The sequence below is a fragment of the Ctenopharyngodon idella genome, chromosome 4 (genome assembly GCF_019924925.1).
Source record: "Ctenopharyngodon idella isolate HZGC_01 chromosome 4, HZGC01, whole genome shotgun sequence".
NCBI lineage: Eukaryota > Metazoa > Chordata > Actinopteri > Cypriniformes > Xenocyprididae > Ctenopharyngodon > Ctenopharyngodon idella.
Genome location: NC_067223.1, coordinates 6,284,107 through 6,311,686, shown reverse-complemented (window position 1 = coordinate 6,311,686; position 27,580 = coordinate 6,284,107). Strand labels below are relative to the sequence as shown.

At 37.1% G+C, this 27,580-nt stretch overlaps 1 protein-coding gene across 3 annotated transcripts in view; it reads right to left on the bottom strand.

Annotated features, from left to right (window-relative positions):
* The window catches only part of rap1b (RAP1B, member of RAS oncogene family), a 63,672-nt gene extending 42,108 nt beyond the window's left edge, over positions 1–21,564 (bottom strand). The window contains exon 1 of one of the 3 annotated variants that reach the window (XM_051892187.1): positions 21,407–21,564. The gene's annotated coding sequence lies outside the window, so the exon portion shown is untranslated. Of the gene's footprint in view, positions 1–15,554; positions 15,579–21,406 lie in introns of those variants that run through there. The other 2 variants (XM_051892188.1, XM_051892189.1) reach the window with 2 other exon arrangements.
* Between the last annotated feature and the right edge of the window lie 6,016 nt (positions 21,565–27,580).

The following is a 27,580-nucleotide window of genomic DNA, read 5'->3' as shown; positions in this document are numbered from 1 at the left end:
TTCAGTGTCACATTAATTCTTCAGAAATCATTTTAATATGCTGATTTGGTGCTCATGAAACATTTATTATTATTATCAATGTTGAAAACAATTATTATTATTATTATTATTATTTTGGAAACCATGATTTTTTTTTTATTAGGATTCTTGATGAATAGAAAGTTAAAAAAACACCATAAATTTGTTAAACATTATAAATGTCTATACTCTCAATTTTTATCAATTTAATGAGCCTTGTTGAATAAAAGTAATAATTTCTTAAAAATAAAAAAATCTTACTGACCCCAAAACTTGCAATTGAAGTGTTATTTGTAATATTTAAATATAGATTCACACTGAATATCATGTGTAACACGATAAAGGCTGTAAAACATCAAGACAAAATGTTTTTCACCCCGCCCTAATTGCAATATTCAGCTGGTATTTCATAAGATCCATGACCTCAAGCGTGTGAAATTCACAAAAGCTACTTTTAGCTGTTTTAAAGAAGCTGAATTAAAGAAAACCAGAGTCAGATCTCTTTCAAACTTTGAAACATCTGAGATAACAAGTCATTAGCACACTATATGCGCTTAATTTTGAAATTTGTTTCTGATGCATCTCGGCCACACGGTTGAAACCTCCCACAAAAAAAAAGTCACAGCATTCACACAAAGCACAGACAAACAAGCTAATGATCCCTACTGCAAAAATCCCATTCTTGAGAAAAGTAAGAGCTCTTTACAACCGTGTAGACTGACAGACTGACAAGACACAGTCCAGATTCAGCTGATTATAGTCACTCTCTAATCCAGTGCAACGCGAGCACTTCCTGCTGCAGAGTTAAATCAAAGCAGGCCAGGAGGCAGGGCGGAACAATGCCTGAGAAGCTGCAGTTCTCTCTCTTCTCCATTGCATGTGGAATGTGGTTGTTTACATAGGCCGTTCGGCCGACCCGCTATCTTGTATCAAATGGTCCCTGCGCCCGAAAAGGAAGACCAGAGGGAATGGAATTGTGCTCTGTGTAATTCCACATCGGAATGTAGAGCAGGGACGCATCTCTTTTGTCCTGGGCTGGAACTCCGTGAGCAGTGATTCAGAGAGAGGCGCAGAGAGACCCCCGGGGGGATCCCCCCCAAACCTTGGGCGTTGCCAGTTCTGGCCTGAGGAAGCACTGAAATGCTTGAGAATGTTCTGGCTGTTTTTCCGTCACACCAGAAATAACATCAATACAAATACAGAGCGTTTGAACTGGAAAGAGCTGAACAGTGAAGCATTTCTATAGGCTATCTAAAGTGTCTAAAAATACATGTTCGAGTGAGTAAAAAAGTGAGAGAAAGAGATAAAAGAATAGCATAAATGTAGCATAAAGCAATTCAATTTAGCATTATGAGGTCAGAGGTCATGATTCTAAGTAGTGTTGTCAAAAGTACCGACTTCGAAAACAAGTCGGTACTGAAATTTAAAAAAAAAAAAAATGTGACGCTTTGAGCGCTGTTGAGCGGATTCGTAAACACCTCTGATTGGCCATTGTGTTCAAGCGCTCAACATATATGTCTGTGACTGGCTACAATGATCAACGCACGGCAGCGTTTGAACCAGGTCCGCTGATAGTCGCCTGCTTTCAAACGCTTCCGTGTGTATCTGTGAAGAGCGTCATTGATGTCTATTTACAACATGTTTTTGAAGCGTTTATCATTGTAGCCAATCACAGACATATCTGTTGAGCGCGTGAACACAATAGACAATCAGAGGTGTTTACAGATCCGCTTAACGCGTCATATTTTTAAAATTTGGTATCAAAGTCGGTACTTTTGACAACACTAATTTTAAGGGTGGATGAACTTTGTGCCTGTCAATATAGTCATCCTTCACTAAATTAAATCCAGAATTCATTCAGAAATGAACTCCAGAAACATGCTGTAACTGTTGGAATTGTTTTAATGTACTAAATCGTACACATTATATGCCACTTTATGATAGAACAATTTTCAACAATAATGGATATAATAGAAGTAATAGACACAATAGAAGTAAATTTTATAACTAAAGAACTGTGATGAGTCTTTAAAAGTGCCACTTAACCTGCAGAAACTTCAGCAATAGTTAAAGTCAGCAGGGAATGGAAATTTCCCGTATATTTTTTAATGTATCTCATTAAACTTATTGTGAATGATTCATCCAGGCATACGTTTTATTTTTTGATTTTTCATGTTTAGCTCTTTTTTTTTTTTTAATCAAAATGTCTTAAAGCAACATAATTTACTCACCCGCATGTCATTCCAAACTCATAAGACTTTGGTTAATCTTCGAAAATCAAATTAAGAGGTTTCTGTTCCTCTATTGAAAGCCCAGGTATAAAACTTGAAACATCCAAAAAGATTATAAAGACGTCATAAAAAGAATCCATATGAATCAAGTTCACAAGACTTGAATTAAACCAATCAATTCATATGGAATAGTTTTACGAGACCTCTATAACCTTTTTGGATCTTCTAAGTTTTGGTTACCAGGACTTTCAATGGAGGGACAGAAACCTCTAAGGTTTATGAAAAATATTTTAATTTGTATTTTGAAGATTAGCCAGTCTTATGGGTTTGGAATGACATGAGGTTGAGTAAATGACAGAATTAAAATTTTTGAGTGAAGAACTATCCCTTTAACTCGATGTTCCAAAACAGACTTCTCCAATCATTTTGCCTGCTTAAACCCGCCCCTTTCTTCCAATCGACTGCAACCTTGTATTCAGATCTGCCTCCAGCCAAATCAACAACCAATGGATAGAACCTACAGATGAAAAGATCTGTTGCTACTTCTGTTACATCACAACTTTAAAATGCAGAAAAATGCAAACACTCTTCATGTTACTGATTCCACTTCCATTACTAATTTAACTTTCAGAACAATAAGGTAATGATCAAGAACTGAAAAGGCTCCAATTTACATTTAGGCCTAATGAAAATCACACCATCCAACAATTTACAAAAGTATAAGCATATTTATTGACCTCCACTTCCATGCCCCTGTCACATTTTTTCAGATTTTATAGCTCTATATAACACATCATAAGTAGCAGAATATCTGAACCTTGCCATGCACTTTGGGGATGTTCATGTCTCTACACGATCTCTAAAGGGAAAATGTCTTCGTTCAGATGTTTTACACTCATCCTAGATAGAGAGCCTGAAGATGTGCTGCCACAGCTGACTTGCATGCAGTCATCAGCAAGTCAATGCTCACGACTAACAAGTCTGGGCATCAACAGTACAGCAGAGTACCTATTAAAGAACACTGGAACAGCCCTACAATAAGGCTGTGGTGTTCGCTGCATTCTTAAGAAGATGAATACAATCATTAGTGATTGTTTCATAAATTATTCAAAAACAAAAAAGGGACATAAAGATGTATTATCTGTTTTAGAATGTCATGTGCACTAATTAGGCTATCAATCGATTAAAATAATTCATTTATTTTATGGTTAACGTGTTAAAGAATGCACAAAATAAAATTGCATGTGTAATTACTGGCTTTGTGTGGATTATTTAAATTAAATTTATAAATTTATGTAATTAAAAAAAATAAATAAATAAATAAAGCATGCTTGTCACACACTCACACTTTTTTACACCAGTTTGCTTTAGAATATGATTTATGTCCTAATGCTGTCAGTATCGAAGTAAATTATATTGCAAACAATTTTATCTCAAAATTCATTAAAATGCACAGGACATGCACTGAACTCATGACAAATATGCAATAATTAAATATATAATGAAATAGTCACGCTTTATGGACTTAATCTTATATTAGTAAAACATGTTTTTGGCACTGAAGCCTTTGCATTGCTTCTTCTCATGCTAATAAAATTCAATAAAAAAATGTCTTTTTAGTAATCACACAGAATAGAATGAAACAGTTAAATAAATAAATAAATAATTAAATAAATTAATGCATTAAAATGTAACATATTAATTATACACAAACACCCAAAAAGGCCGGATTATTTTGTGAGACTATATTCAATACAAGCAGCTTGTAACAGTACAGATTTTTGTGCTGAGAAATATGTGCATTACATTTCAGGCCCCTTCTTTAAGCCCCTAACCAAAAGCATGGGGAAGCCAGATGTGAGACACACATGCAGTGTACACCCACTACAGAATTTGTTCTTGCACTCCTGACGGCCAAATGCAGGAGAACAAAAAGAAGGTAGTGGTTTGGCGTAAGAAACTAAACACACACACACATACACACTTAATCAACAGAGGGCGGGGAAAGCAGCAGCTGGTCTGAGGTCGATTTAAGGGCTTCATCTGAGCTTGACAGGAGAAGTTGCATGGCACGTTTTTTTGACGTGGACGAGGGGTGCCAGGAAGCTCTTGCTGGTTGTGATTAGGCAGCAGGCCCTTCCATCTCCCAGGCCTCCCTGCAGCGACGGAAACCAGATAGCTGCGCCTAATAAACCACAAGCTGCGCCCTCTCAGAATCAAGGGGCGGTCCCATGCAACCGCTGTCTTGTGTCTTTATAAGGAAACTCACAGTCACTGATGTGTGATGTTGGCAGTCCAAATCCAAAGCACACATCAGATACTGTGTCTGCAATCAACGGGCAGCTTTTATGGTTCATCTCCACACTGGACTCCTCAAACAATTGTAGAAAAGCATTAGAGAAACTGAGTTTCCCACGAGTGTGCCTTAAAAGGGTAGCATTTCTTTTTCTTTTAAGTCCAAGGTTTCTGAGACAAAACCTGATGTTTTACCTGATTTGAAACCCTCTCTGACCCTGTTTTAAATGGCTTATTTTTGCTACTGTACCCTTAAGACATCTATAAGCAAACGACCATACTGTATGACTGGTTAACCAGCACTGCACATACTGTAGTTCAAACTTAGGGGCCATTTAAACAACACATTTTCAACTAATAACAGAAAATTCTGGCCTGTTCATTTATATGAGAAAAGCAATTTTGGGGCCTGAAAACACAAACTTTTGAAAACAGTTTCAAAGTGCAAGTTTTTAAAAATGTTTTTTTCATCTCTGTTAAAAAAAAAAAATAAAATACCCTACGTATCTGAACACATAATACACGTGCATGGCGTCACCGTTTTCACAAATTCGCATTTTTGGAGTTTACACAATGAAACATCGCCAACTACTGGCCTGGCATGTATAATACAGTGTTTTCAGTAGTTTTCGCAGTAGGGCTGGGACAATATATCGAATCTCGATTCACGATACGAAGAATCTGGAGTGATTCTGATATTTTCCGATGTATCACGATTTTCTCTCGAATCGATTCTGAGCTTAGTTTTTAAACAGCAGATGGCACTACTATACGTGTTTTAGAAACTCTCCTACTCTGCCTTCTTCCAGTTCCTTTACACACACCACTTAAACTTAAAATAATCATTTATAAAGTTCGAAAAGGTTGAAGCGAATTACAAACCTCACATCATAAAAGCATTCTGAGCTGAGGTGCAAGTATATTTAACCACTTACATGACTCAGCCGAACGCACGAGTGCTGTCCAGCAGTCTTCTTCTTGAGCGTTTGAGAGTGTGCGGTTAAAAACTAGCCTAGAGTGCCATCTGCTGTTAAAACTAAGCTCAGAATCGATTAGAGCGAGAAAATATCAGGATCAATCCAGATTCATTGTATCGATTGAGAATCGATGTATCGCCCCAGCCCTATTTCGCAGATTCGTGTGAACAGGGATTGTTTAGACAATGTTGTCATCTGTACGCGAAAAACGCAAAGGAAAAACTTTAGTACATCATTGTCGTGTAAACATACCCTTAAATTCAGGCATCGATAAGTAAAGAGGCCAAAAAAAGAACTCATATCTCACGTCGTGGTAGCTAAATTCATTTGTAGCATTTTAAAATGACTGCTTTTTAGTGACTTATTGCTTATTTTAATTAAGCAATAATATTTTAATATCAGCCATTTCATTGGTTATTGGCCATAACTTAAAAATAAATCTTGGCTTATCTGTATCGGACAGAATTTAAATATCAGAAATTTGGAGAAGAAAGAAAATCCATAAATGGTCTGGTCGGACTTGTAGACTGAACCTACATATAACTTTAAAAAAAGAAAAGAAAAGAAAAAAAAACAAGGAACATCCATTTTCCATTAACCTTCCCTTAAAATGCTTGTGCAAGAACAGAATAGTCTGCAATGCTCTGGTTAATAAAGAAATTTACACAGTAGCGAAAGAAATGGGGGTGTTAGATTGTGGTTATTGTGTTTATTTTTCCCATTCCAGACTGCGAGAGAAAAAAGCAGTCCTTACCTCACAAACAGACCCTGGCAGCAGGCCAGGTTGTCTAACACACTGACCTAAAGAGTGCGTGACCGAAGACGGAGGACACAAGAGGAGGAAAAAGAGAGACAGGGAGACAAAGACAGTGTGTGATGGAGTATAAACAGGGAACACATGCACATTATTACTGTGCATCGTCCTGTTCCTTTTTCTTTAATCTTTCTGACATACATAGGTATGCGTGTGTGAGCAGAATGCCAAACATAGCCGAGCGTGTGCATGCACGACTCCCGCAGGTGATGTCATCAGAGGGAACATGACCGCACATGAGACAGGTGCTGATTCACTGCCAGCATCTCTAGGTTCTTTGCATAAGAGAGCTCTCGTGAGCACTGATCACTCATCTGCTCTTGGGTCTGGAACCCTGAAACCTGAATCCACTCAGAAATGAGATGAACTCAGTAAATGATATGCTCTTGGCGGACTGGCACGCTATAATGGCAACACAAATGATGCAAGATGGTGTGTATGTGGCGTGTTTATATGCTTGTGGATGAGAGAGAAAGACATTAATGAGTTTTTAATGTCAGCCCTCAAATTAGTCTCTTTAAGTTTCAAATGAAATGCTTGGGCTAATGGAGGCTTCATACATTAGCTTGCGTTTCATACAACATTTCTCCCTTTAAATTAATTTATTTTAAAGAGACAGCTCATCCCAAAAATCAACATTTTGTCATTATATCCACCCCATCACATTGTTACAAACCTGTATGACTGACTTACTTCTGTGAAACACAAAAGGAGAAGTTTAGAAGAATGTACACACTGCTTTTTTGCGTACAATGAGGGGCCGTTCACATAGAACTAGGACTGCATGATACTGGTAAAACCTGATATTGCAATTTTTACTGTTTCTGCCATTTTTTTTTTTGCGATATAAAGAAATGCAGGAATGTTCACCAGATGACTTGATTGAACCAAGTTGTTATGCACTTAAAATATTGAAGTCGCAACAAGTTTTATGTAAATGATGCCAAACGCTGTTATTTGTCATGCATTATGGCAGGCTAGTTTGAAAATGTGGAAGTACAATAAAAATGATTGCTCTGTTCCTCACACAAAGCTATTGTACAGCTGCGGAAATTTTGGAATAAGTATCTTAAAAGTCATTTGAACCACCTTTAGGGTGCTTTTTTTGAAGCTCCACAGCTTCAGTCCTCATTCAGCACATGGAAACATCTACTTTTGTGCCATAAAAGGAAAGTCATATGGGTTTGGAACAACATGAAGGCGAGTAAATAATAGCAGAATATGAATTTTGGGGTTAACAATCTCTTGAAGTCTATCGAAACATCCCAACATCAAGCCATGAGCTGTTTATTAAAATTTAATCTGCATTTTAGCTGACTAGTATCATTGAGTCCCTAGATACAGATTAAGACATCTGTCAGACATCTAAGAGCTTGTATTCGAATCAAGTACTAGATGGAGAGTTGTAAATATGTCACTTCGCTCCTAGTATGAACATCAGTTTCCTCTCTAGAGGAAGGGCAAACTGTTTTAACTGCTTAAACCGTCAGCGTATAATGCTGCAATGCCTCACAGGAGCAACACAGCAAAGGGAAATGAACAGTCTCTATAGATAAACATATCACTACAGCTGTGATGAGGATGTGTAATATTAAGAATGTAGACCACACCCACCTTATCTATGAACACGCCCACCCGGTCTCAAAGCACAGACCACATCCACCCAAGCTCTCAGGCCACACCCCATCTCAGAACCCCAGGCCACGCCCACTGATCTCAAAAGACAGAAAACTCCCACCCCATTTCAGAAGACTGACATTCTGCAGTGACATTTCTCGCCGCTCTGATTAAGTGAACACCCACTGTGCAAGATGATGAAAAGATACTGTCCAAGGCAGATGAAGGGGATTGAACTTTAATTCTACCCTGCCTGCCTGTTTCAAGAAGAAAAAAAGGAAAGATACTGCTGAACTATGAGTGTCTCAACTTGGAGGCAGAGCAGCAAAAAGAAAAATCAATTTATTGAACAAAACAAAAAACGATCCAGACCACCTGAAAGCCATTTTAGATATCAGTAAAAAAAATTCAACCCAGGCTCAGTATTAATAAGTCTGTTGCGACATTTCTGCAAAATTTCTTCTTGTATTTTCCACTTTCAAAGTGAAATGTCCAGTGAGTGGATCTAAAAGCATGTTCAGTTTTATCCAACAAACGAACGTGAATCTGCCAATGTTTTATTAAGCTGATTGTTGTACGTATCTTGGCAATTCAACAATGAAATGTCAGCTGGTTGGCGCTAAAAGGTTAATGCTCTATCGCATTTGAAAAAAATAACGTACCACCTACAATAAACCTAAACAATATTGTTAACAAAAGCAAACGTAGGATAAAAGCACACTTGCTTAGACGGCAAGGCCAATATAGCTTGCTTATAGGTGGAGTAAGTAGTTTTTCAACAACACTGTTTGGAAGTTAGTCGGGCCGACACCAACAACAAACACGTAACCAATCATCATTAAGGGGCGTATGACTGTCGAGCAGACAGAATGAGCAAGAGGGAGATTTGAAAAAAAAACCCAGAAAACTGCAGAAAGAGAGATGAGAGACAATACAAAAAGCTCAAAAGAATATCACTGGAATGAAGGTTTATGACTGGGCAAGCGCTTTAGGACCCGCGTTTATATTAGAAAAGCTTTCCAGCGCTGGAGAGAGCTAAGCGGGAAGGCCTGAAAACAGACGCGGAGGCTGCTTTGATTCCGCTTCACATGTGAGTAACACTGGGTTTGAGTGTCAATGATTGTCTGGAGCTGCTGTGCTGTTGGCGACTAACAACGAAAACCTGTTTGTATTTACTCTTGTGTACTGTACGTTAATTTTTTGTGCTTCCTTGTCGTTCGTTCATCATCTGCGCTTTATTTTTCATGAAGCATTTTATTGCGCGTCAGCTGTGATAAACAGACATCCACTCGCATTGCGTGTGTAACAGTGGCCAGATAGTGAGAGTTGTGCAGGTAAACTACTGCGCACTGACGACCGCCACAGAATGAGGTGTTTAGCGTCATTGTCAGTGCACTCAGCCTCACATGCCAGCAGCGATCGGGCTGGGGTTCGAGACCGACTTGGAGCAGGGTGGTTAGAATTGGAGGGTGAGTTTTGGTGGCAGAGCAATGAAGAGAGGGGTGGGTTTGTTTGGGTTGATTTCAAATATCAACAATGTCCAACAGCGTTTTTGAAAATCTACTTATCCCACCTTTAAAGTCTATGAGCCACTTAATTGCAACTTGTGTTTCATAGGACTTGTACCCGAGTGCTCCACATCGCAAGTGCAGTGCTGTACCAGGTGAGTTACAGAGCAAGTTTACCACATCCGAATCTGGTTTTGTGATACTAACATAAAAATGCATTAGCTTACTGCCACTAGTGTTAATCTCAGCTGAAAACGGCAATGAATTGTATGTATAGGTATGCTTTTGGAGTAGAGCCACGTTTTTCCAAATGAGCCTATGTTGAAAATACTGGTAACAATATTTCTTGCTCAATGACTGTGAGGAAGTTTTAAAAAATGAAAATCTATAAACTGAAAAAAAAAACTCAATATATATAGAAACTAATGGGGATTTCCACACTCAACTAGTGAAAATTACCTCCTCAGTTCCCTAGTGTGCTTTTACCAATATGTTTTCACAAAGTAACAAAAGAAGCATGTTCCAAACATTTATAAAAACAACCTAAATCAATTATGCACTACTTATTACTAATGACAGACTGAGAAGATACAGTGTTCAATAATCAATCAGAATGGGAGTCTGATTTGAGGAAGGAGCTACAGAACTACACTTGTCACTTGATCACAATATGCCTCATCATGGTCTTTTTTTAGACAGCTTTGTACCTAAAATGTCCGAAGCTAAGGGGAAACTATTAGTCCGGTTAATTTGGAAATTTTGAGTCTGCAGTGTGCTCAGTTAAGCGTTGAGCAATCAATAAACGAATTGGCTGCAATTTTGTACCATTTACGACAAACCAAGAGATGTGATTAGAGGATCCACATCAGCAGAAAAGTGGGAGAAGCTCTTTATAAGATAAACTGTAGCTTGACTCATGAATGTTAGTTGTCGTAACATGTGCCAGTAGTCCTTGCTGAAAGACAGGCACACTGTAAAAAATGTTTTCACGATTTGTTATCACAACATTTTTACTTTTGTCAAATCAACTTAGATAATTAATGTGGTTCAGATAACATAATATTTTGATGTTCTGTTGATTTAACCAATCGCCTTCATTGTATTAACTCAAATTTTTAATTTCAATGAACTCAAAATTTTAAGGCAACCAGGTAACTTACTTTTTTTAAGTTAAACCAACAATTCTATTTTACAGTGTAAGTGGGTGCTAGCGTAGGCGTCTTATGATTGGCCTTAAAGTCATTGTTGCATGTGGCCAGCAACAGTTTGTTTGTCGAATACTCAAAGCTTTTCACATACATTGATATTCAAAAAACTGAGACTGAGGAACATTTAAAAGTGTTCCTTTCAGTTTTAATGGATGTTATAAACATCAGTAAAAATCCACACCTAGAGGGAAAGCCCTATGCAAAAAAGAAAGTCATGCGTCAGCTTTTGCAAACTGAAGTGCAGTAATAAACAGAAATCATTAAGCTAATTATGGTCAAAATGCAGGTCCAAATCAATTCCATTTATGTTCCCATGCAGGAAGATGAATAATTAAACTATAATTGCTTTCTGTTTGAATTACCAAGCTAAGAAAAACTATGTTTTTAAGCAAACAAAGTAAATTAGTCCATTTCAGTGCAAATGGTTAGGAGGACAGCAGAGGAAAGACAGTCAGCCTGCCGGGATTGCTGGTGCCTGCTGGTGCCTGGCGTTTTCTTTTCTCGGAGCTGAACAGACTGCTGGGATCTGCAGGGGTGGTTAGCTTTGCTATTCTGAGGAGTGTGGAGAGAAGCACCACGTTCTCCCACGGGATTCATCGGAGGGAGTCTGAACGTCACTCCGTAGAAAAGTCAACTGATATTTCGACAAGAGAGGTAAGCGGGAGGTAAATCGTGGTGTGCGGCATCGTACAAATAGGCTTGTATGCAAATATACGTGCGCGTGCACATCCCCAGAGAGATGAGCGTGCTACTCATTGGAGCTGGAAAAAAAATGCAACTTAAAACATAAAAGGGATTGCCGTTCAAATGATGTGCAAATGCGCAAACAGAGAGACTCATATACACATGAATGGGTCGCGCACACGCGGATGATACATGAGAGCTCTACAGTAGTGCACTAAACAGTCCCTGAGTCTATCTGAAGCTGCTGGGATTAATTTAAAATCCACAGAGCTGTTTAAGGACGTCTATTTAGAAAGACACACAAAACAACAACTGGCCTGAGCTGACAGCTACAAATCAGAAGAGCAGACTGGATTAGCCAAATAACAAATCTACAAGTGTATGGCTTCAAGGATATCTATAATCAAGCCCACATTTCAAAGGGAACATTTTATATATTTTTATTTTGTATTATTTAAATAAAAAATAAAATAAAATGCATTTAAAATAAACTGGATTCAGTGAAGTCAGTTTGTGAAAGTGCTTCTATCGCAAAACAAATTTGTAATCCAGTTGGGATCACAATGAACGCAAACTGAATGTCTATGGACATTACAATGAGTCTTGAGTTTTGCAGCATGAAAAGTCACATTTTTAATAATGCTGTTTCTTAAAACTACCTAAAACTTCTCAATATCCTGTTCTCTGCTTTCTCTACCTATTCTTTAAAAGCAAAGTATGTCATTTCTGTGCCATTAGCTTCTCCGGAATTGAAAATATGATGACTTCCGAATACATCCCTAATGGTATCGTGTCTGTGACTTTAATGCTTTAATTTACTCTCTTAAAAGGGTTGTAGTTAGCTGAGAACTCCATGAAGACTCTATAAAACCAGCCTTCAACACGGGAATTCTTCAACCCCTTCCTTACCACATTTTAAATTTCCCACAATCTATTACTTTAACAAGGTTGTGTATACATGTCTCTATGGGTCTCTACCGTGACCTGTAACCCCATAAACACAGGAGGCCCAAATCCTGACCTCTGACCCTGACTTAGATCTGGTCTCCTACTCATGTGTAAGGCCTCACAAAACTGCCATAAGCAACATAAGTGCAGAAAAACCAGTCAATATCCACTGTGATTAAAGGGTCCTTGGAATCCTTTAAGCTGGGCTTTGTGTTGCAAGTTTCATCTAAGTGTTTCCCATGTCCCTGAAGACAAGTGCCCAGACGAAACCCATCATACGGTCTCTGTTATCTTTTTTCTCTGCAGTGGGCTCCTTTGTGCAAAATCTCTTTACTACGGTGCCATAAATAAAACAAACTCTTGAAGCTTTTGCAGGTTTTTCAGCAGGAGTCACTTCTCTCAGTAAGTGGTAACACACAAACGTAATGCGCATTTTGATGTACGTTTAAACATTTAGGCTAACTTGCAACATTTCTAGAAAAATCTGAAGCAGAAGACAATGGCTTACGGACTTCAAAGGAACCATTGACACAGAATGCATTTATAAAACACAAGACGGAGGTCAGTTGAACGGAAAAAAAAAAGAAAGCTCTTGAGGTGCTCTTTTTTTTTTTTTAAAGTTGAACTTCTTTTGTCATGCACGAAACGCTGAAAAAGACGTGAACACACTGGTCAAACACATCCATCTAGCGGATGATTACATTAAAAAAAACAAAGGAAAAGCAGTGCAGCGTAATGAAAAACACATTATGTGCGAACCCCTGAGTTTAGAAAAACTCTAAGCGTAAAATTCTAAAAGACATTTTTACTATTAGAGAACCAATTAATCTGCCAATATTTAGTAACCAACATTGTCATGTTGGTAACACTTTAGTATAGGGAACACATATTCACTATTAACTACGACTTTTCCCTTAAACTCCTAATTTACTGCTTATTAATAGTTAGTAAGTTAGTTGTTAAGTTTAGGTATTGGGTATAAGAATGTAGAATACGGTCATGCAGAATAAGGCATTAATATGTGCTTTATAAGTACTAATAAACAGCCAATATTCTAGTAATATGCAAGCTAATAAGCAACTAGTTAAAAGACCCTAAAATAAAATGTTACCGTCATGTTATATTCCAACTTTACCTATTTCTGTTTCAAATTGAGTTTCATTGGGTCAACATTGGGTAAAGAGTTCATTTTACTTTTATTATGTATATATCTGCATTATATCTGTCACTTTTGATATGGGTATTGGCATCAGTTATTGAAAAACATGTCGACCCCTAGTTTTCACCTCATGTGGATTAGTTTAGTTATAAATTAGGGATGCACAATATACATCAGTATCATATTGTTTATCAGATAATATTCAAGATATTTTTGTCAATATTGGATATACATTCCTATATTTTCCATTAAATTACCTTTGTCGCCATCTACTCAAAGTTAATTGTTAAAAACACCAATAATTTAATATTTTTCATACTGTAATTTTGTAATATTGTGATGCCTAAACTCACTTGTAGCATTTAAATAACTGATTTTAGTTTGTGTTTTTTTATTAATTTATTTAGACAAATTAATAAAGAATTTAATATCGGCCATTAGGGCTGGGACAATAAATCGTTGAAACACGAATCGAGAAATGATTCTGGATTGATTCTGAGATTTTCCAAATCCATCGTGATTCTCTCAAATCGATTCTGAGCTTAGTTTTTAACAGCAGATGGCACTGCGTGCTTTACAAACAGCCGTACTCTGCTCTCTTCCAATTCCTTACACACAACACTTCTATAAAATAATCATTCATAAGTTTTGAAAAAGTTGAGGTGAATTACAAGGGTGTTTGCAGTGGGCTGTTTACATTAATCTCACGTCATAGAAGCATTCTGAGGTGCAAGTACTTAGCCGAATGCACGAGCGCTCTTCTTCGTGAGCATTTGAGCGTGCGGTTAAAAACTAGCCTAGAGTGCCATCTGCTGTTAAAAACAAGCTGTTAAAAAAAAGCTTGGAATCATTCAAGAGAGAATCGCGATGCATTCGGAAAATCTCAGAATCAATCCGCGAATCAATTCTGCCCTATCGGCCATAACATAAAAATAACGATAGGCCAGAATATAAATATCAGTGCATCCCTATGATAAAACATGGACATCGGTCTTTCTTTGATCTTTAGGAAAGATATGATAATGACAACAACAGTAAGTTAAACTATGCCAACTTTATGAAAGATAAATGAATGTTTCATGGCATTTAGAACCAGTCAGTAAAAATGCCCACAAGTGTCCGCCCCAAAGTGAAACAACCCCATGCGGAATCGAACCCCCGTAGAGTTGTGGCAGATAAGGCTACAAGTGAGAGATACGCCAGACTTGAGAAAGTCCAAGGTGCTGTTTTAGTCAGGATGGAGCCAATAACCAGCCAGCAAATTTATTAGCACCTCAGCTAGCAGCTGACTACAGACGCGCAATCAAAGCTCAGGCAAATTTAGCATAGCAACTCATAGCCTGCAGAAAATCTGTGTCAAAGCAACACAGTCTAGTGGTAATGACTACATAAACTGGTCTCTTGTCTGTAATTAACACAAACCACAGCAGGGCTGAAAACAAACACCGTATTTGTTGCGTTTTTAACACGGGTCTTTTTCAAACTCAAATCTCGATGAAACCATGCAATCATCTCTAGGAGCAAACACAAGGGCTATTACATCAGAGACAGACTGAAATAAAAGATACAATGACATAGCATCTATCAGAGGGTGAACTTTGAGCAGTCTGGCCCACTGTTTGCCATTAATTGTTTTTCAACCGGTTCAAAAGAAATCTAATCGTGTCAAATTATCTATCAGAACTTAGACCTACTAATACATAAAAGGCTTATTATAAGCAATGATTATGAATGAGACAACACTGATGATGATCAAGCCCATGTAAGGGCTTAAAAATCTAGCATGCTAAACCTTTTGATCTGAGCTACCGCAGCATTAAAAACAACTTGAAAAGATCCAGTAACCTCAGGGACCATGTAACAGATAGAAAAGGCTTTTGTTTTGGTGAATGGTGTCGTTTTTAGTGGCCCTGTCAAAATCCATGTTGAATCCCAACATGTTATTTGCAAGTCAATCGACTCACCTAGGTTACAGGTTGTCAAAGAGAATGAGTGACAAACATGGAGCAGCAATCATGGTTTCACAATCAAGCATTTCCTTTTGATGCGACAAATTGTTGGGGGTTCTGCTGAGAAAGCATCTAAAATGACTTACCAAAGTGAACATTTGTTCTTTTTCTCACATCCTCTCAACCAGTGCGGTCTCAATTTCTGTTCACAGAAACAGAAAATGAAAATTCTGTCACCATTTACTCACCCTCATCTTATTCCAAAAACGATTTTTTTTTTTTTTTTTTTTACAGACCCAAGAAAAAAAAAAAAAAAGAGATGTTATGCATGATGTTCATGCTGCTCTTTTCCATACATTAAAAGTGAATTTGATCCAGGGATGTCACAGGGGCGATCTAGGAAATTAGTCAGGGATCTAGGAAATTAGTTATAGGAACTTGCCACCAGGGTGGTTCCCCGAGAACTTATTGTTCCCTATGGCCATTTTCCTGGTTGCATTCGCACCGCCAGTAGGAACTCTGAAGTGATGTAAACTGCACTTGTTGTTGTGACTTCTATTTTGACGGCGTTGTTATACAAAAAAAAAGTAGACAGTATATGAAAAAGTATTATCTTTTGCTTTCCATGTTTGTAGAGTTAGTTCTTGGAGTAAATATATAGGCTGTGTGCACAGCTTTTTAAAAATGGCGGGTGTTGGTGTTTTGCGGTCGTTCGACCAATCAGCGTACACTTGCGTCACTGGTAGTTCCTTTTGTGCTGGGTTAGACCTTTTACACTTTGAAGTACTTGTGATTCGCCTCTCACAACATTACACACCTCTTAAGCAAACAGAATAATGTAAGTGGATATTTTTTCCATGTAATCACGCCTTTGAACGATTATGGATGCCACAATTTCGTAATCGTTCAAAGGCACGATTACATGGAAAATATATCTAATCACGATTACAAATTTGATTAATTGTGCAGCCCTAGAACAGACTGAAATTTAAATAGTTATTCACTGATTTGAATATGTGCAAATTCAATATTCGCATATTCAATATTCAATAAAAACCAATAACATTTCTCATCACTGACATCAAACTTGGTATGACGTTACTTTTTCTCATTTTTTGAGTGACCATTTTGTCATTTTTGGCCACCATTCACAAAAGAGCAGCGTGAACATCCTGCAAAACATCTCCTTTTGTGTTTCAAGGAAGAAAGAAAGCCATACGGGTTTGGATGACTAAATGAAAACTGCAAACTATTCTTTTAATACGTAAACAAACACAAAGAGATCTGCACTGCATAGCATTACCGTCGAACCAGCTTATTTCCCCCACTTCTGATGTGGTTACACTAAACTACAAGGCAACTGATGCCCAGAACAATTACGAACACTGGCTCAAAGGGCAGAGGTGTCAAACATCCCCTGTCAAAACATTGTCACTAAGACTAAGGCAATAACACTATTTCTATTGCTAGAACCAATAAGCCGCTTAGAGACTGGAAAACAACGAGTCGGGAGGCAGATTATGGAAGGAAAAGGAACAACGGGAGACGAGATCAATGAGAACTCAGCCCAACCTCTAGTGTCAAATGTCAACACATGCAGGGCATCTGACGTCTGACTGACTACAGCATATAGACCCCAGGGATGCATTTACACACATAATACTCGGCAGACAAATGAGTAAATCCGCTTCATGAACTTGTTGCTCAAACCATTTCTAAATCTGATTTCAGCCTATAACAGAAGAGGTCATCATAAGAAGGGGTTTGATAGATCTAATATTTACTAAAAATAAATTTGGCAAAATAAAAATATCATTTTGAATATTTGTATGCTTTTCTTTATTTATTTTTTAGGCTGTTATTTATTGACCTTGTGACAAGACATTTCTCTCTCTCTTTTTTTTTTTTAAAAAAGATTTATTTTTGGCATTTTTACCTTTATTATGACAGGACAGTAAGCTGACAGTTGGAGAGAGAGAGGGGGACGGGATCAGGAAAGGTCCACGAGCCAGGACTCGAACTCGGGACACCCGAAGTGCAACTGTGCTATATGTCGGCCTGCTGCCCACGAGGCTATTGGCATCGATGACATTTCTCAAATTTAACCTTCAATACAACAAATGTCACCAGTTCTGTAAGTTTTTTTCAAACTGTACATTTCAATGCTAAAAACACTCCTTTTAACTAACAAATACTTTTTGTGCACAAAAACAAAACAAAAATAATGACTTTATTTAACAAATTCATCTCTCCCCATCAGTCTCGTACGCATTTGACGTAGAGAATGCAGTTCAGCGCTTCCATGTTTATGTCTGAATGCTGGCTCAGTATTGGCCGGCTCTTGCGTCAACATCACGCGCATTTGTTGAATAAAGTCGTTTTTTTTTTTTGCGCGCAAAAAGTATTCTCCTCACTTCATAACATTAAGGTTGAACCATTGTAGTCGCATTGACTATTTTAACAATGTTTTTACTACTTTTCTGGCCCCTTAATGTGGTAATTTCATTGCTTTCTATTGTGGATAAAAAAAAAAAACCTCTTGGATTTCATCAAAAATATCTTAATTTGTGTTCTGAAGATGAACGAATGTCTTACAGGTGTGGAACAACATGAGGGTGTGTAATTAATGACAGAAATTTCATTTTTGGGTGAAATAACCCTTTAATATTTTTGCAGAAATCGTGATCTATTTTTCAGGATTCTTTGATGAATAGAAAGTTCAAAAGAACAGCATTTATTTAAAATAGACGTAATACACACACACAAAGAGAGAGAGACCCCAAACTTTTGAACGGCAGTGCACATAAAAAAAACAAAAACAATAACAAATATTCAATTTGATCATAAGCTTCGTTGTAATGTCTATTTCTGAATCATAGACTCAAAAAAGGTCCCAATCTCGCAAGTCACAAATCGCTGCCACAGTCATCAGTCATGGCTTACACGCCTAAATGAGGACAATGATGTGTGGGAATAGACTGTGGAATTGTTTTGGGATTAGCGTTAGAAAACGTAAGCATCAAGCTGAGCTACACCACATTAGCTCAGTAACCCTTGGAAACTGCTTGAGAGCCAGTTCTGTTTTCTACACTGAGAGCCAGTTGATACTTAACAATTAAAAAAAAAATTTAAAAAAAATTTAAGTATCTGAACCAAACCCAATGCATGCATCAGCTATCTTTACCCTCTCTCAGTCTCACACAATAATCACATGACTTAAAAGGAGGAAGGAAGGCATGACAGGGCCACCAGGTTTCATGAGGCCCTTTGGCCTAAAGAGGAAGTGGTCCAATTCACTAAGGGACACCAACAGCCTTCTTTTCCCCACACTGTCATGCTCTTCCTCTCCAGAACATCTCCTTTCCTTTCTGCTCAGTTGGTTCCTCTAAAAGTCTCAAACGGTTACCGACAGCTAGCAGTTAATGTTTTGTCATCTCATTACCCACTGGCTTCAAAACGGTATTCAGTTTCCTAGTCAAATGTCAAAGCCTTGGTGGGAAACCACACAGCTTACTCACGTCGTAGCTATTCGCAGTACTCAATATTCAATACCAGGGACTCAAAAGGTAGGATCTGAAATGGGAAAAACCCATAATCAACCATTATTCTGAACATACAGGGGTTACAGCCCCATAATACAGTGACACTAGACAAATACCAAGCGTAATTCAGACTAGCAGGCTAGTTATTCTGACACGGCCCTCCAGAGGAATCAGTCCCGACAGCTGTATTAGAACTGCCATTTACAAAGTCAGAGATATTTGCTTCCCTGACAGACCTTGTGTTTGTTTGCATACGGTTTGACTCCCACAAGAGTACGGCTGGGAAGTTCTGATACAGCTCAAAACAAGAACCACACTGTCAACCGCAACAATTGAGACTATAATTATACAAAACAACTAGGAACTATACGAAAGCGGTACACCTGAAATCGACACATCAAAGCAGACGTGGCACTATCTAAAGAGGTTTCTTTGAGGACTGAACCCAGGTTTGCAAAGGGTGTTCAAACAGTGGGCGGCCTTCTTTGAAAGGAAGTCCGACGCTTCATTTTGTTATTTTCAACAGAGCCTACAGACCGGCATTCCTCTGTGCCCAAGAGGACACACTATCACGGGGATTTCCTTCCTCTCGCTCTAGGAGGGACAGGATCGGGGTCAGACCCCAGTAGGGTGAGGTCGTCGTGACCCAGCACTCCAAAAAAAGTTGGTATGGTAACAACCTTGGTATCTCAATTTGACAATTCTGACACATAAAAATTATGTATAAATTACAAAAAATAAAATTAAACCTCTACGTATATTAGGATGACACAAGTAGAAATGACAAAAATGAGGCAATACCTAATATATGACCGCGTTAACTCATAATTCTCACACAAAGCTAGTGAACTGACAACACAGTTTTGAGACAGGAAATGTAAGGGTGCCATACACTTATCTGCCTAGGGCAGTGACAGATATATTGCTGTCTACTTTTCCGTGATTGGGAATGACAAGTGTTTGCTCAAAAACAGGAAATGGTATGTACACAGTTAGTGGTTGCACAATTCGTCACATAAGTTCCACAAATAGAGCCATATTACACTGGAAAGGCGGCACAGAAGCTGCATTTATTTCACAAAAAAGGTGAATTTACACAAATTACACAAAACTGAGGTGGCTTCAATGCATTTACACAAAAATGCAAATGGGAAAAAATACGATGAATGGAAATGTGAACATTTTGGCAAATTTTCTATGAAATTTTAATGGGCAAAATACCCGTTGTCACTGTTGGTCAGTGCGGCGAATTCAAGTTACCTACGTAACCTACGTAGGAAACCCTCATGTAAAAATCCCGATCACGTGGATTCCTTTTAAAATGACTGGACTTTGCCCATAGAAATTCACTGAACAACAGTAAATGTGGCCGCACCTTAAGGCTGCATTGATGCTGCATTTCTTTACACAAAAGCAAAGCAGCATCAGGTATAGATTTGCTGAGGTGGAAGCTGGCATATTTTAGTTGTTATTTATTTGACATGGAGCAGACACAAAGCCACCTCAGAGCAGCCTGTGTAAAGACACCTTTGGAGAAAGGCTGTTATAATTTGACAAGAGCACCATCATTAAAGATCAAGCCATTAAAAATGCATGGAGAAGCAACAGGATCTTCTTTAACAACCTCTTTGAGAGACTTCAGTCTCATATCTCTTCTCAAAGGACAATATTCAAAATGTCACATCCAACTAGGAGTCTATAAGGGCCCTGTGGTGTTTTCTGGTCTATGAAGTGGTATGCAACATGACTGTTTTTAATAATTCTGAAAAGCACTAGTCCAAAGTATTCCTCCGTGATCTGACAGTCAGTCCGACGTGAACGCAAATCGAGTCTCATTTTCTCCAATTCTTCTTGAATGAACTAGTCATCATCTCCCTCGACTGAGGAACAGAACAGAACTAGGCGGGGCCGGTAATCAGTCAAATCTAGAAGGAAAGACTGCACTAGAAGCGCTAAATGTGCCTTTTATCACAATGCCTGACACTCCTTACTCATAGCTTTACGTAAACCATGTCGAAAAATGTACTTTGACGGTTAGAAGCTGATAATCTGTGCTTCGTTAAACTACTCATTCGTACAACTTTTCCATTTCCGCTATAACTTCCACAGTGCCGTGAGCATGAAACAACAAAAAACGCCATTCTTCAGACAACACAGCACCGCTAACATCGGCGCGCTTCTACACAAACTTCCCAGCGGTTATTCTCGCCATAAAGCGGAGTCTGGTAAATCTAAGGAGTTGAATTGTTTCACTCCAGCTCCGCCATATTCTATCTAGACATCTGAGCTGCTCTTCCGCAAACCCTGTGCCGGTCTGCTTTGCAGCCTTGTAACATTCCGCCGTTCAGCCGCTACAATGTATTAATCAAACTGTGACATCATAATCCCCTCACAGTTCCCGCGCAACACACTTGCTACTGTAATGCCATAGAATATCGCGCAAATGCGATACTTACAGCAATCCGCTACAGCTCCAGCCAGTCAGTCCGTCTGCGCCTGTGCCTGTGAAAGAGCTGCTCGCCTCTGGGAGGGTGGGTGAGGTTTAGAGTGGAGAATGACGTTACAGCCTCGGTTTCAGCACCATACGCTCCTGAGCTCTGCCTACAATTGAGCGTAACGGGAAACGGAGCTGTTTAAAGCACGGAGAACAAGCGCTGCTAAATGTGGCACATGGAAAGGACAGTGTTGATAGACATGTACAGTACTTACAGTACAAAATAGGGAAAGATTTATGAAGTACTGTGGCGCACTATGGCAGTATGGTATGTGATTGTATCCGATGGTAATACCATGCTACTTGGATGTAGCCTATACCATGTTATTTCAAGGTATTTCAAAAATACTATGGTATATGCCCAGAAAACACGGTCGTCTTACAATGATATACAATATCTCAAAAAGAATGGTATAGTGCCATCTATATATATACGTTTATATATATATATATATATATATATATATATATATATATATATAAACGTCTTTTGACAGGGTGAGACTTAAAAACATTTATGCAAAATAGTAAAAAAAATTATTGATATCATCTGGATTCATTTCAGCAAATGCTAGATTTTTTTTATTATTTTTATAAAATGGGCTTATTATATATATATATATATATATATATATATATATATATATATATATATAGATAGATAGATAGATAGATAAAACATTATTTTTTATTAGCATTTTTTAACATTTATTTTTTGTTAGAATAATTTATATGACGTCTGGGGAAAATTACGTTTTAATAATAGTAATAATTATATATATATATATATATATATTTATATATAAAAAACATTATCTTTTATTAGCATTTTTTAACATTTATTTTTTGTTAGAATAATTTATATGAAGTCTGGGGAAAATAACGTTTTAATAATAATAATAATAATTATTATTATTATTATTATTATATATATATATGTATATGTATATATATATATATATATATATATATATATATATATATATATAGCAAGAATCATTATAAATTGCTATATTTAAGTGCTATATTTATTTTTATTATATTATATAATTCCTATATTTAACATTATTTTTTGTTAGCATTTTTTAACATTTATTATTATTATTTTTGTTAAAATAATCTATATGAAGTCTGGGGAAAATAACGTTTTAATAATAATAATAAAATTATATATATATATATATATATATAAATGTACACACACACACACACACACACACATATATATATATAGCAAGAATAATTAACATCTAAAACATCTAAAAAAAAAATAAACATCTTTTATTAAAGAAAAAATGCTATTATGTCCTGGCAGGGTGAGACTTAAATTTATGCAAAATGTAGTGAAAAAAAAAAAAAAAGTGATACCAACGCCATCTGGATTCATTTCAGCGAATGCTAGATTTCTTATTATATTTTTTTAAAAACATAATTGAGTGGCAAGGAATGGGAAAACACATTTTGTGAAAAATAAAATTGGAAAATTCTAGAGATTGCACCCAAATATATATCTTTTTGGTACTTTTTTATTAGTGTTTCTACATATTTATGCAATAGTTCAGTAATTATTTCATGGTTATATCCAAAAAAAACCCAAATCGCAGTGAATCGAGACATGGCACTTTTAAACATTTTTCCATGGTGCATGCTACATTTCAATGGCATCATTCTAGTCCCAGTATGGCATGAATGGTCTCCTATTCTCCCCGAGCAGCAACTCTCATCCGTCAGAGGCTGACTCTGCCACTCTGGAGGGAAAAAATCCTCAGCGCCAGTCAAATGGCTCATTGAGAGCAACTAGGAGAAGCCAGGAATGCCAAGTATGCTCTCTGGCATCAGGAATGCAGGCCCACTCCCTGCTGTGGACTACCACCCCTCCCCTCTGCCAGCAGTCATGTGGCCCTAAGCTACATGAGGGGTGAGATGTGTTCCATTGGTGGGGTCCTTAGATGCGGATCAGTGACCAGTGTACAAGGCAACTGACAGACGAGACAACATAAGTATGTCGCCACTAGCATTTAGATGACTGGGTGAAAGGAAGAACATCATATGAGACTGAACCACTGAACTAAATTGAGAAAAGAGGAATGAGATGTATATACTTGCCTTCAGAATTGTGAAAGTGTGTGGGTGTTGAGACAAATACACCATTTAATGTTAACACAGATGAAAATGATGCTGTGAAGGATAGAAGTACAGTCTCTTTAATGGATTGGACTATTTAGGGGATAAGATATAGGGGAAAATGTGACCGCAGCTTAATTTTTATTCATTAAATAATAAAATTAAATACATTAAAATAAATTTAAAAAACAGTTATACGTGTAGTTATATTTAATAATAATAAAACAAATTATTAATGTATCTTTAAAGGCAACAACTAGGGGGTGAGAATGTGTGCAATGTAACATAGTTTGTGTGCAATTCCAGTAAACAGAGATAAATATGGAAAAGAGGAACATGAGCTATACATTTGCATTCAAAACTGTAAAAGTCTGTAAAAAATTAAGGCAAATTTCAGTATTTATAATTTGTAAAAGACTTATCAGAAAGTTTGAACATCTAAACTATTTAACACATGCAAAAATGAGCACAAATGTTGGTTAGATGCAAATTTTTACATGCTCAAATCTCATTCTCCAATGTCATGGAGCAAAAGCAAGAGTGTGAATGTCTGTAACCATGAATAGTTCTGTCATGTTTTTGTAATTGTGTAATTTTCCATCTTGGGGGGAGGGGCCAAAGTTAATTTTCCATGCGAGTGGACAATAAAGATCATCTTTTTCAAAGCAATGTATGATTCATATTGTTATATTGCATTTTGAAGTATTATGTATATTAAAGTAATAACAATAAGTGAGCAGTATTGAGATGATCATCCCCTGTATGAGTGAAAAAGTCTTAATAGCATCTAGAGGAACTCTTGGGTGGAAACTCAAGCACTTGCTATTCTTAGTTTTCCTGTCAGGGTGGATATTCAAAGTTTCTCCATGACAATTAGAAGCCGTTAGATTCTTTGTTGTTGTCATTCAAGTGCTAAAACCTGAGATCACCTACATTGTGGGGACCAGCCAGCAGTCCCCATGGGGGAAATGGATTAATAAACATACTAAATGATGTTTTTTTGAAAATGTAAAAATGCAGACAGTTTTGTGTGATAGGTAGGTTTAGGGGTAGGGGTAGTGTAGGGAGAGAGAATATGCAGTTTGTACAGTATAAAAACCATTACGTCTATGGAGAGTCCCTAGAAGGATAGTGAACCAGACGTGTGTGTGTGTGTGTGTGTGTGTGTGTGTGTGTGTGTGTGTGTTGTACACTTCTGTTCATGTCTTATCCAAAAGAGAGCGCTGTTGCTCCATTTAGCATACAGGCATAACTAATATGCAAGTCTACATTACAATTAGGTAAGTGTGTAATACCTGGGCTGCATCCAAAATTGCATACTTCCCTACTATACAGTAGGCAAGAAAACAGTGACAAAAGAGGCATGTCTGACTTCACAGTACTCATAAAAGAGTAGGCAAAAAGTACCCTGATGATCTACTACTTCCGGTGAGATTCTAAAGTATGCATATTATGGACAGTTTACTATCCCATGAGGCCACAGGAGAGGATTTGCGAATGGCAGTGAAGCGTCACAACTGACGCTGGTGGGTCACATGGCATGGCAAATGCAGTATGTCCTAATACTACACAGTGCAGTGGCTGCATCTGAAATCACATACTTCCCTACTATATAATAGGTGAAAAAGAGTATGTGACAAAAGTAGTATGTCTGAATTCACAGTACTTATAGAGTAGGCAAAAAGTACCTGGATGATCTACTACTTCTGGTGAGATTCTGAAGGGTGCATACTAGGATTTGTGAATGGAGGTGAAGCGACGTATAATTGACGCTGGTAGGTCACATGATAATGACAATATTATTATTCAATTTTTATTTGACATGGACATCACAGTTACATTGGACGAACCATACGCACTTGCTTAAGTGTTTAGCACACATGCTAATTTTTAATACCAGTCCATGGCAAATGTAGCACGTCCAGATTACATTCATACTACACGCACTTATACTATAGAACATACTTTTTTTAAACGGTGAAGTAATTACTTATTCAAAATAAGTACCTACTCAAGAGAGAGTATGCAGAATTATTCATATATAGAACATACTTTTTTAGTGCTCACAAAGTAAGTACTTATTCAAAATAAGCACCTACTCTATATGCGATTTCAGATGTAGCCCTGGTGAAAGCTAACTGTTGCCATATTTTCTTGTGGGCACTAAATGTGCATTGTCATTACATATAGTAGATATTTTAACAATTAAGTTCTTGGAGGGTTCTTAACTTTTTATGGTACGGCATTGAAAAAAATACAATATATTGCACAATAGGGATTAAAAGGTCAGGCCTTAAAGGGATAGTTCACCCAAAAATGAAAATTATGTCATAATTTCCTCACCCTCAGGTTGTTCCAAACCTGTATAAATTTCTTGGTTGTGTTGAACACAAAGGAAGATATTTTGAAGAATGTGGGAAACTGAACAGTTCTGGGGCACCATTGACTTCCATAGTATTTTTTTTTTTCCTACTATGAAAGTCAATGGTGCCCCAAAGTGGCCTGGTTACAAACTTTCTTCAAAATATATTCCTTTGTGTTCAGCAGAACAAAGAAATTCATACAGATTTGGAACAACTTGAGGGTGAGTAAATGATGACAGAATTTTCATTTTTGGGTGAACTATCCCTTTAAGGCCTGACCTTTTAATCCCCATTGTGCAATATATCTTAACTATCCATTTAAGGTAGCCAATGATGTGCTGTTTTGAAGTCAAAATGACATTTGAATGTTCCTCCAAAACTCTCTTTCCCACTGTCACCCTCACATGGAAGACATCTGTTGAAGTGCTCCAGAAATTGCTCTTTTTACCTCATTTCTAAACATCTCTTCTCAAGGGGGATTTTTTTTTCAGCATCTTTGATAAGTAAATTAGATATTTTTATTCACAAATCAACTTTGTCTAAAATAGTTTTGCTGTAAATTGAGAAAATATCAATGTTTCCATATGGCAACACTGTAATACAGTGGAATTGCAGTACTGTATTTCCCCATTGGGATTTTTTATAGCATCAACAATATGATTGCAGTTATTCATTTATTTGAAGTGTTTATTGTAGTATAGTTGTATTTATGTATAAATACCAAAATTATTTTCTTCTTTTCAGAAAAAGAATACAGCAATATTTTTTGATTTGTGTAACTGAAGCTATTTCATGTAATAAAAACTTATTTGAAAAAATATTTCAAGGTTAGAACATAATGCATACCAATAATATTTTTCCTGCCTGCGGCTTTTAGTATAGTAACAGTAAATACAGCATTACAATGTTCATTTCACATTCTTATCAATTTACATAATAGGCTACCAAGTATCTTTGCTAAAGGAGTAGTCACTGGAACAGGACGTTCTTTAGCTAGTCAAGATGTCATGACTCAGCTTGTATGAACTAAAAAGTCACTAGCTTAACGGGAACATCCTCACAAAAAAAATGTGAAATACTTCATAGTAATGATGACAAATTTAAACAAAGCTATATGGGTAATCTCACACTACGGTGTTTAAGAAGAAGTACAAGAAAGACAGATTAGGAGGAAAGAATGAATGAATGACTTTCTCTAACAAGAAAGTGGGGCTGTGGCTTTCATGGAAAGGCTTGTCTATATCATATTGCTCAATAACAATTGTCTACGTCAAGGTTTTTGTTTTTTTTGTTTTTGCCAGTTTCAACTTCAGCTTCGCAAAGACATTTTATTTTCTACAGGAAAACCTGAACCCTAAACTACATTTTACCTGATAGGCAATCACTCCAGCCATCTCCATTGATCTCACTAATAGGTTTTCACATGGTCAGTTTGTTTCAGTATATATATATATATATATATACACACACACACACACAAACAAAAGAGCTTCACCTACCATTTTTTGTAGTTTTAGAATTACGGTCACAAAACCCTATATAAAAAATATTTATATATATATATATATATATATATATATATATAAATAAAATATGAAGACCTTGGCAAATGGAAATTTCCCCAATCAAAAATGTAAAGTTTATCAAAC